This window comes from Hippoglossus hippoglossus, chromosome 17 (genome assembly GCF_009819705.1).
Source record: "Hippoglossus hippoglossus isolate fHipHip1 chromosome 17, fHipHip1.pri, whole genome shotgun sequence".
In the NCBI taxonomy this organism is placed as follows: Eukaryota; Metazoa; Chordata; class Actinopteri; order Pleuronectiformes; family Pleuronectidae; genus Hippoglossus; species Hippoglossus hippoglossus.
This window is the reverse complement of record NC_047167.1, coordinates 13388325-13402854: the sequence shown is the minus strand read 5'-3', so window position 1 is coordinate 13402854 and position 14530 is coordinate 13388325. Positions and strand designations below refer to the sequence as shown.

At 41.2% G+C, this 14530-nt stretch overlaps 1 long non-coding RNA gene across 1 annotated transcript; it reads right to left on the bottom strand.

The window, feature by feature from the left end:
- Positions 1 to 8680: 8680 nt before the first annotated feature.
- LOC117777972 lies at positions 8681 to 9587 on the bottom strand. Its single transcript, XR_004616709.1, has 2 exons — positions 9233 to 9587; positions 8681 to 8760 (listed from the first exon to the last, which is right to left on the bottom strand). It is a non-coding gene; the product is annotated as an uncharacterized LOC117777972 (long non-coding RNA).
- Between the last annotated feature and the right edge of the window lie 4943 nt (positions 9588 to 14530).

Below are 14530 nucleotides of genomic sequence, written 5' to 3'. Positions count from 1 at the left end.
CCTCCTACTACAAGTATGTTTGAGCTGCCGTCCCTGTGTTGTAGAATAAGAGCTTGTTGTTGGACAAGGCGTCCAGCACGGGCCCTCTCACACGTCTCAATGGGACACTTTGTGCTGTGTCCAGTTCTATGCGGGGGCTGTTTGAAAAAAAAAAACCCTTTAGGCTATATTAGCTCCTAATTCTAAATAACACAACTAAAAATAAAAAAAAGGATTTGAAAGTTATGAAATAATACGATTAAATGCAATTATCTGGAAACAGAGATTGAGAAATAGATCACAGATAAGTGTTTCTCTTCCTCTCTCCTCTTTCACTATTCTCCTTTCTGATCTCCCTCAAAACCCAAACAAACATTAGCGCTGAGGAGAGATTCCAGACCAGAGCGCCTGATAAAGAGGGGAATTCCCACACTGTGCATCAGCCCAGTTAAGATTTATTTCTGCATTAGCTTTAACTTTTTACTTTGGAAAGATGAGGGGGAGAAAAGGTTTGATTTACAGCACGGGAAACACCGGCAATGTGATTCCCCTGCAAGACACAAGACTTGTTAATGACACAACTTCTGCAATTAAAATCCCAATTTGTCTGTGGAAGCACATGAGGCAGTGTCTTTTTCTGGTTGAAGGCAAACCAACTTGATTTACCAAAACGACTTGCCACTACACACAGTACTTAAAAAGAACATTTTAAAATCCTTGTGACGGATTTATATAAAGCCATAATGACCACGAGGACAACACGCTACTGGCTACGAATTTTAAAAAAAGAACCCAAGGCAAGCTGACAATACATAAAGAGATAAGAAGAGTTTAATGTAATCCAGGAGGAATGAGGGGAATACCCACAACCTGACTGACTGGAAGAAAACTCAGCTAGCCGTGATAAAGGGATTAGTGTGCTATATTTCAAGCTGCCCTGTGCCGACAGCTAGGATAGCTGCATGACTTTGTTTACTACAGTAGAGGTCTTGGACCCAGGGAGCCCCGAGAGCTGAAACCATGATGAATGAGTTTTCTGTCCACCGCCCATTTTGGATCCCATCCCGAGCTTAGTTTGAGAAACTGGATACTCTAGATATTACCAAGGGACTGTATGTTGTCCAAGTGGATTTGTTTATCTTGCATTAAAGACTTGAATAGTTATATCTTGTTTGGTCAGAATGATTTAATCAACACATGAGAAATAATCAAGACGCTGACATGAAACTTTTTTCTCTTCTGGCTGATGCTAAGTCTTTAGATCCAGTCATTGGGCTGCTGACCAGATTATGCTGGTTGGAAAAATACATCAATTGATCAATGTCCTTGAGTACAATGTCTGCTGTTCTGCAGCTTAGACAATGCTGTAAAGGAGAGGAATACAAATTTTTCCAAACAGGATCTTTGAACTCCGTGATTGCCATGAATGCATCACAGTGATATGGCTCCTTTTCACCCTCTGCCAAGGACATTGTGTTTTCGCCACCGTCCGTTGGTTTGTTTGCTGGTTTATTTACTGAACAGGATTAAACCTTCACTAAACCTACGAAACTTGGGGAAGGATAGGACATGGGCCAAGAAATACGTTTTTTTTTTTTTTTTCTACTGACTGCCAAATCTACAATCACACCAGCATAAAATTAATTCTTATGAAGCCATATCTCATTGGCTTGTTTGCTGTTTGTTGGAGTTTGTTCAGTTGTTTTGGAAATTTATATTCTATGTTCTAGGCCAGTGTCCCTCCTGTTTAAGTCCAAGTACATGTTCACTGTATTAAAAAAAAGAAAAAGAAATCTACATCCCATGACCATCAGCTACAAACATGACTCTACCTTGGTGCTGGTTCAGCTACACTGTTGGAAAACAGAAGTATACAAAACATGTGTAATTTATTTGACTTTTTTAAACAGCAACCAGCAGCACTGACACAAGGAAAATCTACGAATAGGAATACAGGAAGCCGTTTTAATACCGCAAAGAGTTGTCACATGAAAAAGTGAGTGTGGAGGAGGGACAACAATTGTTCTATTAGACAGCAAAACACCCCACCACCCACCTCTGGATATCCCCAACACTGTCTTTCATAATATCCTTTGATGTCTTTCAGTAAACTGCGGGGCTGTCCCACGGATACCACCTTCAGAAGAACAACCCACTGAGTGTATTCATAATCAATCTTTCACTGTGTGTGTGTGTGTGTGTGTGTGTGTGTGTGTGTGTGTGTGTGTGTGTGTGTGTGTGTGTGTGTGTGTGTGTGTGTGTGTGTGTGCGTGTGTGTGTAGGCAAAACAAAAGTGAGAAGATACATTTTGAAAGACCCCAAAATTTCTCTGCTTGACTTTTCCTGTAATCTTAACCAGTTTTTAAACCAAAGAATAAACAATTCTAAATAAAAAGAATAAATACCGCAACATCTTACCAGGAAATAACACTTTAAATGTACCCACTGTCATGTCAGACATTTTAATTTAACTCATGTCATATTCCTTATCTTAATGCCAGACTAAGATACAGTCGACTGTAATTAGCTCGACAGGGCTGTAATTTATCAAGGCAGATAGATAAGTCTCGTAATTATTGCTATAAATGTTGTTTGATGCTGTTTACTTGTTAAGTTTTATTTGTCTGTTTTTGTCTAATCTAAAAATATTCTCACGTGGCTTCATATGATACCATGAAAAGGTCAAACAAACACAGGGAACGACCCTGTGGACGAATGATAACAGTTTATGGGAGATTTTATCACAAGGTTTCTTTGTTGTTCACCTTTGAATTAAGAGTGTTTTGCTTTTGCTTTAGCTGCATCTTGTTGCCTGTCTCAGATTATGGAGATTTCAGGGAATGAAGAAAGTGAAAATGTAGTCAGTGGGTGACGCAGCAAAATTATCAAAGAATTCCGAGGTTGGAAAAATCGGGGACGAGAGAGTTTTAAATGTTGTTTGACAATATATAATGGATCTGCACCAAATTGCACACACTCATAAATATGAGTCCTCTAAACGTGACTGGGTTTTTTTTCATCAAGATCCATGAATTATCAAAAAAAAAGTAGAAAAACACCACAAAGTGCTAAAACATTTTTATCCTTGATCCGCCATCTGATCCGGAATCTGCACCAAAATGTAATGTTTTCTCTCCTGAGCCATAACGCATCCTTCTACAAGTTCTGTGGTAATCCGCCTTGTAGTTTTTGGGTAGTGCTGCTAAATAGTAAACACACAAACCAACACACAAACGGACCTGAAAACATAACCTCCTTGGTGGAGGCAGTGGAATTCTATTCAAAGATGTTTCACATAGTGATTCAATCAGCAAAAATGTCAAGGGAGTTCTGAGAAGGGAGTTCTATATTCAGGTTTTGTGCAATTGCGCACAAACCTTGGTCCAATCAACAGCACACACACACACACACACACACACACACACACAGATTACATAATTATTATCTTACTGTTTGTGCACACACCACTGAAAGATAGTGTCATGGTAACTGCTTTTGTGAAAACAGAAAGGATTAACTCAATGATTTCCACCTACTCCCCTTTTACACTTCTCTACAAAGCTTGGTATTTACAACCATGCGCACCACTGTATACGTCTCTATAAAAGTGTTATAAATCAACTCTGACTTTAGTTTCTATCAGGGAGTTGGTGTCAGTCTGTGTCGAGCTCTGAAATGTGGTCAGCACTCCCACTCTTGAGAAGCTGCATGCAGAAATTCCAGGCTGATCTCTGCAGGGATGAGACTCAGATGTGTAGTGAATATTTGGTGATATCAGAAATATTCTTGAATCAGTCGATCTGTATGTCTGTTCAGTGTGTATGTATCTGTGTGCCTCTGCTCTCAGCAGCAGTAGTCATTCATTAATCTGCTCCCACCAGTGTGGCAGTAAAAAGTGACTCATGTGGAATTTATTGCCCCATAGTGTCAGCTCAGCCTGATCCCTATCATATGTCACACGTGTATTCACGTGTGACATATGATAGGAATCAGACGTTCACATATTTACTCATATTGTATGACTGCAGACACACACAGGAGTTGAGCCTGAAAACAAATTGGCAGAAAGGCAGACAGTGACACAAACTTAAAAACAACGACAAAAGTAATGACAAAATGTCTGAGATTGCTCACATCAGTGCCCTAGCTTTGCATGCATACACACACACTGACATCTTATTGCTGCAAGTATCCACCATCAACTCAGTAGTCAAGCCAAAAGCTCTTCTTCTTTTCACTGTCAGAGGTTGCCATCATGTTGTCTATAGTGTGAATATGCCACGTCTCTTTATGTATATTCCCTATGCATGAAAAAGCTTCTGCAGTTTGCATTCATGTCCATCTGAGGGTATGGGGACACCATGCCTGGCCTGAAACCCAGCCAGAGAGGGCCCTTAATGAGAACTTTAAACTTAGGGATATAATAACTCTCGAATAACCATGTTTCTCTGATCAATCTGAAAAAGAAAACATAAAATGAACTGGTGCTATTTCTACTGCAACAATCACAGCTTCTGTAGCTCATGGGTCAGCTGAAAATAACACTGGAGAGACAAAGATGTTGCTGACTGATTATGGCAAAACAAAGAACCCCCCCCCCCCCCCAACCACAACTAGAGAATTAACACAATGTCAAGCTAAATGAATACAGAAAAACAAAAGGGAAATGCAGTCTGATTATGTGGGCCCGTCATTTATTGTATCCCTGGAACTGAACCCATATCCATGTACGACATCTGGTGAAAATTTCATGTCAATAGCACCTTTAGAAATATATTTACTGAGAAAAATGGTGACGTGTTCAATACTTATTTTACCCGCTGTATATATATATATATATATATATAATATATAATGAACTTTCCCTGAGAGTCTGTATTACAATTAGATTTACTAACACCCCTGTTTGTTTCTCTCACCATGCAGCCCCAGTGTCACATCACAAATATCTGTGCTCTGCGACTTTGTGTAATTAAGTGCAAGTGTGACATTACTGTCACCTTCCACCCACTAACACACAAACAAACGCACAAATGCTCCGAGACAGAAATGAGGCATTAGTGCAACACAGGATGTGTTGCCGCGGCAACGCGACAACCCATAATCACACTGACTGTGAGCGTGTGTCTTGGTGACTCACCCAGCGTTAATCTGTATTCACATCGTATAAGTGCTTCTTTCTCCAAGGCCTTCATGTGCTGATTTGTATAAGTCTGGGTGAATGACTATTATCAATAATTATATTAAATGATTGATGCTGAAATTCATCATTGCATTTCAGTCGTTAGTATTTGGAAACCAGATGACTCTCTGTTTCTGCCATTCAGCTTGTGCATTGATGTGTGTGTGTGTGTGTGTGTGTGTGTGGGACAGCTACTTTGCACAGAAGTGCCCTAACGTTTTCTCCAGTGACCACCTGCTTCTCTCCCACCCTGCCTCACTGTCGTCTCTCCCCCTCTCTGTCTCCCTGATGGATTTTCCAGATAGTAGTCCTGTGGTTCCCCCCCCCCCCCCCCCCCCCCCCCCCCCCCTTTGCTGAACATAGTTCCAGGTGCAAAGCTAAAAAACAGTCATGTGGAAATTCCTGTTTCGTGATACTAAAGTGCAACCAGAACGCCATGCTGTGAATACACTGGAAACTTGCTGTGACGTGTAAATAGTAAAGCACTCAAACAAGATCAGCCATTGTGTCGTTTGTGTCACATTTACAATACAGCTCAAAATTCTATTTTCTGTCAAATATTATGCCCAAGTCACCTCAGTAATTCAGCAATTAAGCCGACCCTACATTTTCAAGGAGATAATCCAGTTTTAGAATTGTTTTTATTACATTTCTATCCCACAATGCAACACTACCACTCACAATTCATGATCTCCTTCCCAACTTTTGTGTGGGCAAATCATGTAAATATATTTTCCATCTGATATTTAGTGCGATATCCAGTGTGTTTTTTTTTGCTGGAGACCAGACCGCCTGCTGCCTGCACCCCATACTGTTTTATTACTGAAGGAGAGGGGTGTGTGGGTGTGAGTTGCTGGGGTTTTTGTTTGTGTTTAACACTTCCTGGGTGAATCACAGCCCCGGCCTCACGCAGGTCTGATGATCTATGGTCGGCTGGTGTGAACTCCTCACAGCTACTTCACCAGCTCTAAACATGTGATGCTGGGGCTCTGAGGTGGAAATAGCACGCTACGGTTTAAAAAGGCATATGTGGCTCAGCTCCACATTGCATATGGAATCAAAGCAAAGCAGCACAGAGAGTAAAAGAGAGAAGGCATCAGCACACACAGAAATCCTCATCAGTGGGGAGTTCAGGCTCCAGCTGTGATAGCTGCAGTTGTCTTGTGAATGAATGGCTATGGAATCACTTCTCTACTAGTGCCTCTTGTTTGCACTACCACTGAATGAACATGAGGCTGAATGCTGACGTATATAAATTAGACTTTCGTTATGATTTCCATTTCACTGTAAAAAATGGTAAAAAGTCTGGCAGCAAACTTAATAATAATCACATAACAATAGTAATACCAGTAACAGTAATAACTGTGGTTACTCTACAGAGATTCTTTGAATTCAGATACAAATACTTTTTTTTAACAATAGATTCAATGTAGTTAAACATTCATGACCAATTGCAATTGAATAATCCAGTAAAAATCTATGACTTCCTGTTATATTGCAATTTTTATTTTATGGTTAATATTTTTAATAAAAGTAATGTAATGTCTTTTTATGACACTTATCGTAAAACAATGCAGCACATTTGGTTTATAGTGCATTTCTTTGTAAATATACAGTATGTAAATAATTAGTAGATTTGTCTTTTTTCTGTCAATGAAAACAAATTGATGAAAATATAACATCACCTCTCTACCTCAAGAATTACATGTAAGCAGTTGGAAAAAAGGGTGGTTTGGTTTTTGCTTTATTTCCAAAGAAAACTAGAATGGCAATAAGTAGAGTGCATACCTGCGCCAAGGCCAAACAGTCCCCTAATGAAACCACATTTAAATTTCACTGGATCCAAAACAGCCATGAATTATTCTCTGAGAAATCAACGGAAATGTTGAATACACACCCTATTTTGAAATTTCAAAGAAAATGAAAAGCAAAAAAACCCTGGATGTGCCACCTGATTCACATCCGCACCAAGATCTGATAGCTCCTTTCCGGTCCCAAACCACATCCTTCCACCAAGTTTCATAGTAATACAGCCAGTAGCTTTTGCATGAACAGACCACACGGAACATAAGGTGAAGCTATTTCAATGCAGAAACTCAAAGAAAAGGTGGAAGAGAGGAAAACATGTGAACATCTGCTTCTCCAGTTCTCCACACCGACAGCTTGTTCGCAGAAAGAGACAAATGGGAAAAGGGGATCGGGATCTAGTTGCCATAGCAGCTGTAACTTGGTCAGTAGGATGAGAGGATGTGAGCAGCATGACGCTACATAAAGCATCCAGACTGAACTCATGTAGGAATTGTACATAAATGTTGCTGTGCGGTGATGCTGAATGATCACTTAAACATCACTGATGTGTTGCTAAGAGACTAAATTACCTTTGTGCCTTGACGTGCTTTGTAGATGAAACACATGACTCATGCTGATCGATACCATTAGCTTCACATCTGATGAATAGTGAGGTCAAAGGCACTTTACCAGAAATATGGGGGGCATGAATAACATATTGGTTGTAATATCAGAGAAGCAGAATAAACCAACAGTGATTAATAAATCTATTTATAAGATTTCGCTCAGTAAGTAAGAATGAGCATCTGTAGTCATGACTACAACTCTCAACAAGACAACTATCCTCGTGTTACCACATGAATGAGAACAGGGCCAGCTAATATTTCAGATTTAGAGAATAAAGGGTGTAGCCTTAATGAACAGTGGCTAGCTTCATCCTATTTAAGGGAATCTTTAATTAATCTGGCACAGCTTTAGGAAAGGTTAATTCGTTATGAATCGACAATTGTGTTAAATTATTTAACTTTGTTAGCTATGCTTGACTGATCAAACCATTCTGCACATTCTGACCTCAATGAAGTGCCAGAACTTTTAATCCTTAAATCTTTCTTCACACTTCATGACTGCAAGAAATTCATTTGAGCTTTGAACCAGGGAGGATGGCGCAATTCCAGTCTTACAGCTTTTTTGTGTGACCTACGTTGGAAAAGTCCTTATGAGCTAAAATTAGGGTCTTGTAAAGTTATGTTCACCAACGATTGCAACGTTTGTATTTGTTAAGTAACTGCTGTCAGTCTGTGAAATATGCATGAGGTGCAAGTCTGTGCATGAATGAGATGGAATGAAATTATTCAGAGTTTTCTGCTCTTTACACATGTAGACCTAATTGTTATTTTCAAAAACTTCCATTTAACATGTTTACAGTTATAAACTTCAGAATCATTTGTGAATATAACGTCGCAAGCTAAACCTTTTCTTGTTGAATTTCAAGCTTCCAAACAAAGAGTTTCAACCTTTCAAAGCCTTTTTTTTTCTTTCGAGGTTCAGAATATGACATGATAAATCCCATACAGAGGTAGCAAGCTGTGAACACAATGTGGACTTATTTATACAAAGTGGAAATGGAGATGGAGCAACAGTTAGCACGTATGGAGCATTTATTCTGGGTCATGTTTCTTTGTACCTAAAAAGTTAGGTCAAATATCCATGATCATTGTTTGCTTTGTTTTGGGTCTCCACCACCTCGTGACTTTGTCTTTGTGCTTTTAGGAGCTGGGCAGGGAGCATATGGTGGTTTTTAGAGACGCCGGCTGTGACTGAAAACAATTGTGACAGACTTAAGATTGAAAAAAGACAGTTAAGTTTTGAGGTGTAGAAAACAAAAACAAACAACAACAGAGGCGACAAAGCTCCAGTTACATTAAAAGTTAGCTACATATTAACTTGATCCATTGTTAGTTATGGAAATATTATTATTATAGCTGCTGAAAGTAACTTGCCTTCCATATTTTAAATTCAAATACTTAAATTACATCAAAATGAATGCAAATATCAGTTCCTTCACTCAAGACTGTGTGTCTCTCTATTTCTATATGAATAGGAATAATAGTCTTAGCATTTCTGTATAGACGCAGAACAGCATCCTTGCTTTTGTGAATGTGTGCACGTTTTCCTGCCCTGCGGATGTGAAATCAAAGAAATGTGCCATGCAAACTGAACTGAGATCAGCATTTCTTTCCACTGAGGTCAGTGAAATATAATTGAGTGTGTGTGGAGGCTCACGTTTGGTCTGCATTGATGACAACTGTTAGTACGCTCGTTCAGAAGGGGACGTAGCAGGACAGGGAGGCATGAATAATGGAGTGGCACAGAAGGACAGTGTGCATCATGCCTTCTCAAACTCAGAGGATCTGCTAGGCCAACGAGTGAGAGGGGAAAGGAGGGAGATGCCTGAGAGAGGGGAGACACTGGGGCTAATAGCTTCCTTTACAGTCATCCAGCCGACCATCCATGCATTGAGACGCAGACAGGCAGTTCCCAGAGGTTCGTCTTTGGTGAATAAGAACTGGAGGCCAGGGTGCACAGTTCTCTCTCTCTCTCTCTCTCTCTCATCCAGCTCTCGCTTTGTCTCTCTTTCCCTCGCCTGCCGCCTTTCTGTCTCTTCTCTCCTTTATCCGTCTCTGTCCGCCTGGCTGCTGTCTTCATCTTCATTGCTTATCTACTTCATTTTTCTCTTTTCTCCCCTTCTAGCTTTCTCCAGACACTTCCTCACTCTCTCTCTTTTCCCTTTCCTCCCTTGCTCCTACTTTAAACCAAGCTGGGAACAGAACACTGTCTCTTGGAGTAGAAACTGCAGTAGAATACCAAACAGAGGGGAAACAGAGAGAGAGGGAGAGACAGAGAGAGAGAGGGAGAGACAGCGAGAGAGGGCGACAGAGGGAGAGACATAGAGAAGGGAGGGATGGAGAGAGAGACAGAGGGAGAGACAGAGAGAGAGAGAGTGGGAGAGGGACAGAGAGAGAGACAGACAGAGATAGAGACAGAGGGACAGAGAGAGAGAGACAGAGAAAGAGACAGAGAGAAAGAGACAGAGGGACAGAGAGAGAGAGAGAGAGAGAGAGAGAGAGAGAGAGAGCGGCGCCATGACGTCACACCTCGGACGTGATCTGCCTGCAGAACCAAGCACCACCACACCTGTCATCCTCGCTCTATCAGCATCCTCTGGTTAATGGATCAGTGCACGTTCGTTTCCTACATGTTGCATGATTCATCAGATACTTAAAGCAAAACCTTTAAGAAATTAAGCATAGAAAAATAAACGGGAATATGACCATTATGATGTGGATGAAATCAGGCTGTCTGCGATACTGCAGTCAGTCGATTTACACTCAACTCTAATGCATTTCAGAGCCTCGAGGTCTAAATATAATTCCTTATCATATAGTTTTAAATGTCATGTAATGATTGATAGAGACATTAGTGAACCAACAGCAGACTTGGCTTCCTTCGCTCTCTCCCTCATCTCAAAAGCTTCCCGGCTGCAGTTTTCTGTGTGGACCTTCAGCACATGAACAATAAGAATGACTGACTCCAGTCAAGTAGCTTCCTTTGTTCCGGACATTAACCAGAATACATTGCGTGTCTTCCGTGAACAAAATCACACTTCAAAATGCTCCAAATGTTTCATTTCTTTAATAATGAAAATGGAAGCACACTGCTACATGGCGTGTCTGGGTTGCTTCACTGTGAGAACAGTGACTCAGCCCAGTCTGTGAGACATGCTGTGAATTCTTGTGCTCCAATTATGTTTAAAAATGTTGTTTCAGAGCGTTGGGCCTGCTAATGAGACGACCGTGTGTATGTGTGAGTGTGGCTGTGTGAAACATTACACAGTCTCAGATATTGAACGTTCCCTCGCTTTCACATGTTACATCTTTCCATCATGACTCATCTCTTTGTTATTGGTATTAATTAGATGATTCTGAGTAAGTACACGGAGCATTTTAATGAGATGAAATAAGAAGAGTGAGTCAAGTAAATAAGGTGTCATTAAATCTGCCCCTATATATGTTACAGCCCACGTGACAGCTTGAGGAGGATTTCCTGTTTGATTTAGTTCAACACAGTGTTAGTTCCATGTTAAAGACAAAAATTAAGAAGAAACTCATAATATTAGGGTTAGGGTATTAATTTGACTGAAATGTTTGACATCACATTCCTGCTTGCTATATTATTACTGGTCAATTAATCAGTTCAAGGCCAAAAAGACCATCAGGCCACTGGGAAATGTCCCGGTGCTCCCGGTGAGCAGTCCTCCACTGCCGATAGTCAAGTAGAACTAAAATAGATGCTCTATTTTCCTAACTTTAACACAGGCCACCGGGTGACCTTCTGATGTCCCCCCTTTAAATGACATGCAGCCTAAAATCAAAACTTCATTCTCATAAAATTTTAATTTTTTCTCGTAATTTTTCAACTTTATCCACGATAAAAATGTCTTCAACATGGCCCTTATACTATGTTGTAATTTTCATACTGACCTGTCTTTGTCATTTCATCTCCTGACCTGTTGTTTCTCGAAGTCAACCCTGTGAACATACAGTATTCTGCAGTTTCCCAGGGCTCCTGTTTGGTTTATCTTTGTTCTCCTATTTGTTCTTTGCTCTGATGTGTTTGTTTCTCGTGTTGCCCTTTTGGTTGTTGGCTTTGGCTGCTTTGTTTACAGACTGAGCAAATGCTTTTACTGTATTTCAAGTCATGTATTTGCATATTTAAACATGTTATGTTGAGTGCATAAGAGGACACTGACACTAATGCAACATGCTGTACACCACAAGAACCAGGAATGACACTTCTTGGCTACAGAGTGGAAGGAGAGGGGCCGCAATCATTTTTTACAGATTTGTGGTCAAGGAAGGACCCAATTTCGGAGTCGGGCGACTCATTTTAGAGTTGGACTGAATTTCAATTTCATTGTGCGACGTTTGCAGTGTACAGGGGGGTGTGAGGAGCGATCAGAATTCCTGACATGTCAAAATAATCGGTCGTCCGTCTTATGAAGCATAGTCACGAGTCAATTTCCCAAACTCAGCATTTCTTTCTTCACGAGATGGCAAAACACACTAGTAGGAAATTTTGTTTATGGCTTGAAGCAATTGCACAGCAAGAAAGAAAAAGATGGAGAGAAACGGTTTCTTAAAGTACAGTCACCAGAGAGATGCTAGTGATCAATTTACAATACACTAACCTCAAATGTAGTTTGCTTTCTTTCTGCAAAATAGCCCAAACTAAAATGCCCACGTCTTCCAAGCCACCTGTATGTCCGTATGCCGACGCCTCTTTATTGAGACATTTCTCACACAGAATAACACATGTGATCAAGGCAGCGCGTTTCTCCCTTGTTAGCTTTGTTAGCAAACAAAGTTCAACCTCTTCTTTGACAAAAACACCGGTCCAGAGTTGGTCTGGTAGAGCTGAAAGCGATGTCTAGTGTGAGCAGTGAGGGTTAGAGGACCCTAACCCTAACCCTAACCCTAACCCTAACCCTAGGACTGAGCTATTAACTATTTTATCAGCTTGGAATGGAATTTGGCCTGAGTCATTCTGCATTTCTACCTAAAGCTGAGAGCTATCTTTTAAAAAATGTTCACCCAAGGGAATCAAGTGTCCTCGATAGCAAACTGAAGGAATGTGGCTCCTGTGCAAGGAGCTGTCTCAGTGATGTATAAAGTAAATCCCTCTTGACAGCGCTATCTCCACCAATTTACAATGGGACCAAGACCCTGCCTCCAGGGCAGATCAATGGGACTTAATATTGAAACGTTCAACATCTATATCTATGTCTGTCATGGCAAGGCTGTGATGTAAGTTTGGTTTTTTTTGCCGATTTCCTGTGGTCCTATCGATTTGTTGAAAGCCAGAGGGAATTAATGATCTGAAGATTATATTGAATGGTAGAATTCCTCAATGTCATGTTGTGTGTGTATACAGGGACATATATATATATATATATATGTCCCTGTATACACACACAAGAGACACACAATGTATTGTGTCTCTGAAAAGAGGAAAATACAGATGAACTGGAAAGTCTGTGAGCAGCATCAACAGGAAACAGTATAACTGGCTGAAGGATAAGATGGATGGATGGATGGATGGTTGGATGGATGGATGGATAAATACTGGGAAGACAATGGACTTTATAGAACCCAAACTTGGAAGTTCCTGTGTTACAGCAGATTTATACAAGATTTAAAAATACAACTGCAACATTCAATAAAATTCAACCCGTATAGACTAATGAGCTATAGGTGCCCCGTGCACTCTCTCTAAAAGAAACCATGACTAATACAAAAATAACCTGACTTGGACATAAGCTGCCCTGGCACCATCATCCCCAATGTTAAACCCCACTCCCCCCAACCCCGGGGCTGTAGTGATTACAGCAGACTGACCTTTTAACTAGATAGATGGCTATTCCTCAAGCTGCGAAGGATTTGGAAAACCAGGCTAAGCTTTGTAAACGGGGGATGCATTGGAGCAACTCAAGCAGCAGTGATGTATTAATATGCATATGACCCCAAGCAGACTGCTTTTAGAGATCCTCTTTACAGAAGTGTTTATTATGGTCGCAGACAGAAAAGAAAGAGATCCTTGAAAGGCGCAGCAGCAGGAGCAGCAGCTTTGGGGCATTGTGGCGAGTCGACAGTGCAAAGCTTTATGGTCCTCAGCAGGTGGGATCAACAAGAGCCCCCTCCGCACCCTGCACATGCAAACGCATACACGTACAGTATGTTTGCATGGATGCCAGCAAAAAGGCTCACGGTATATTTGTGTATGGGAGCAGTAAAATAAAGAGGTATAAATATCTTAATGGAACTATGGCAGGAGTGAAATAAGTTTAGGAAAAGTCGGGGTCAGACAAAAACTCCATCTGCTGTGATGAAAGCATTGACTTGACACATGACCTTAAGCCTCAATGACAGACGCTATTTCAGCCCCAGAACTCACAGCCGCCACCGCTCCTCCTTTTTCCCCGTACTCCTCCTCCTCGTGTCTTCACTGCAAGCTCCGGGGGACTGCTGCCGCAAAAGCCCCCATAAACCCACCAAGCGTCTCCTCCTCCTCCACCTCCTCCTCTCCGCTGAGTGATCCGGGGCCCCTCGGCTCAGCACAAAGGCTCGGCTGCTCGTCTGTCAAGCGGAGGCGCAGGACAGAGCGGGGCCCCCATACTGACTCCTATTCAGCTCCATTGAATGACATTATTGAAATCCCAATCCCAACTGTGTGCATGTGTGGAGGCAATAGACCCACACCTGTCCTCTTTAGCATGCCTCCCCGAGAAGACATGATAGAAGGGGGGGTGCGCGGCAGAGGAATGTGTTGATGTGCTGCCGAACCAGCTGTTTCCACTGAGCAGTTTGCAGAACGGGTCTTTTTCCTTTTTGTTCCGACGGCGTCTGCTTCTACCGCAATGCTATTTTTAATGTTTGAACCAAAAAAGAAATTAGACGTTGTCCTGATTTGGGATTTAATTCTCACGTCAATCGAAAGCTACTCTCGCAGAAAGTAGCTTGAACG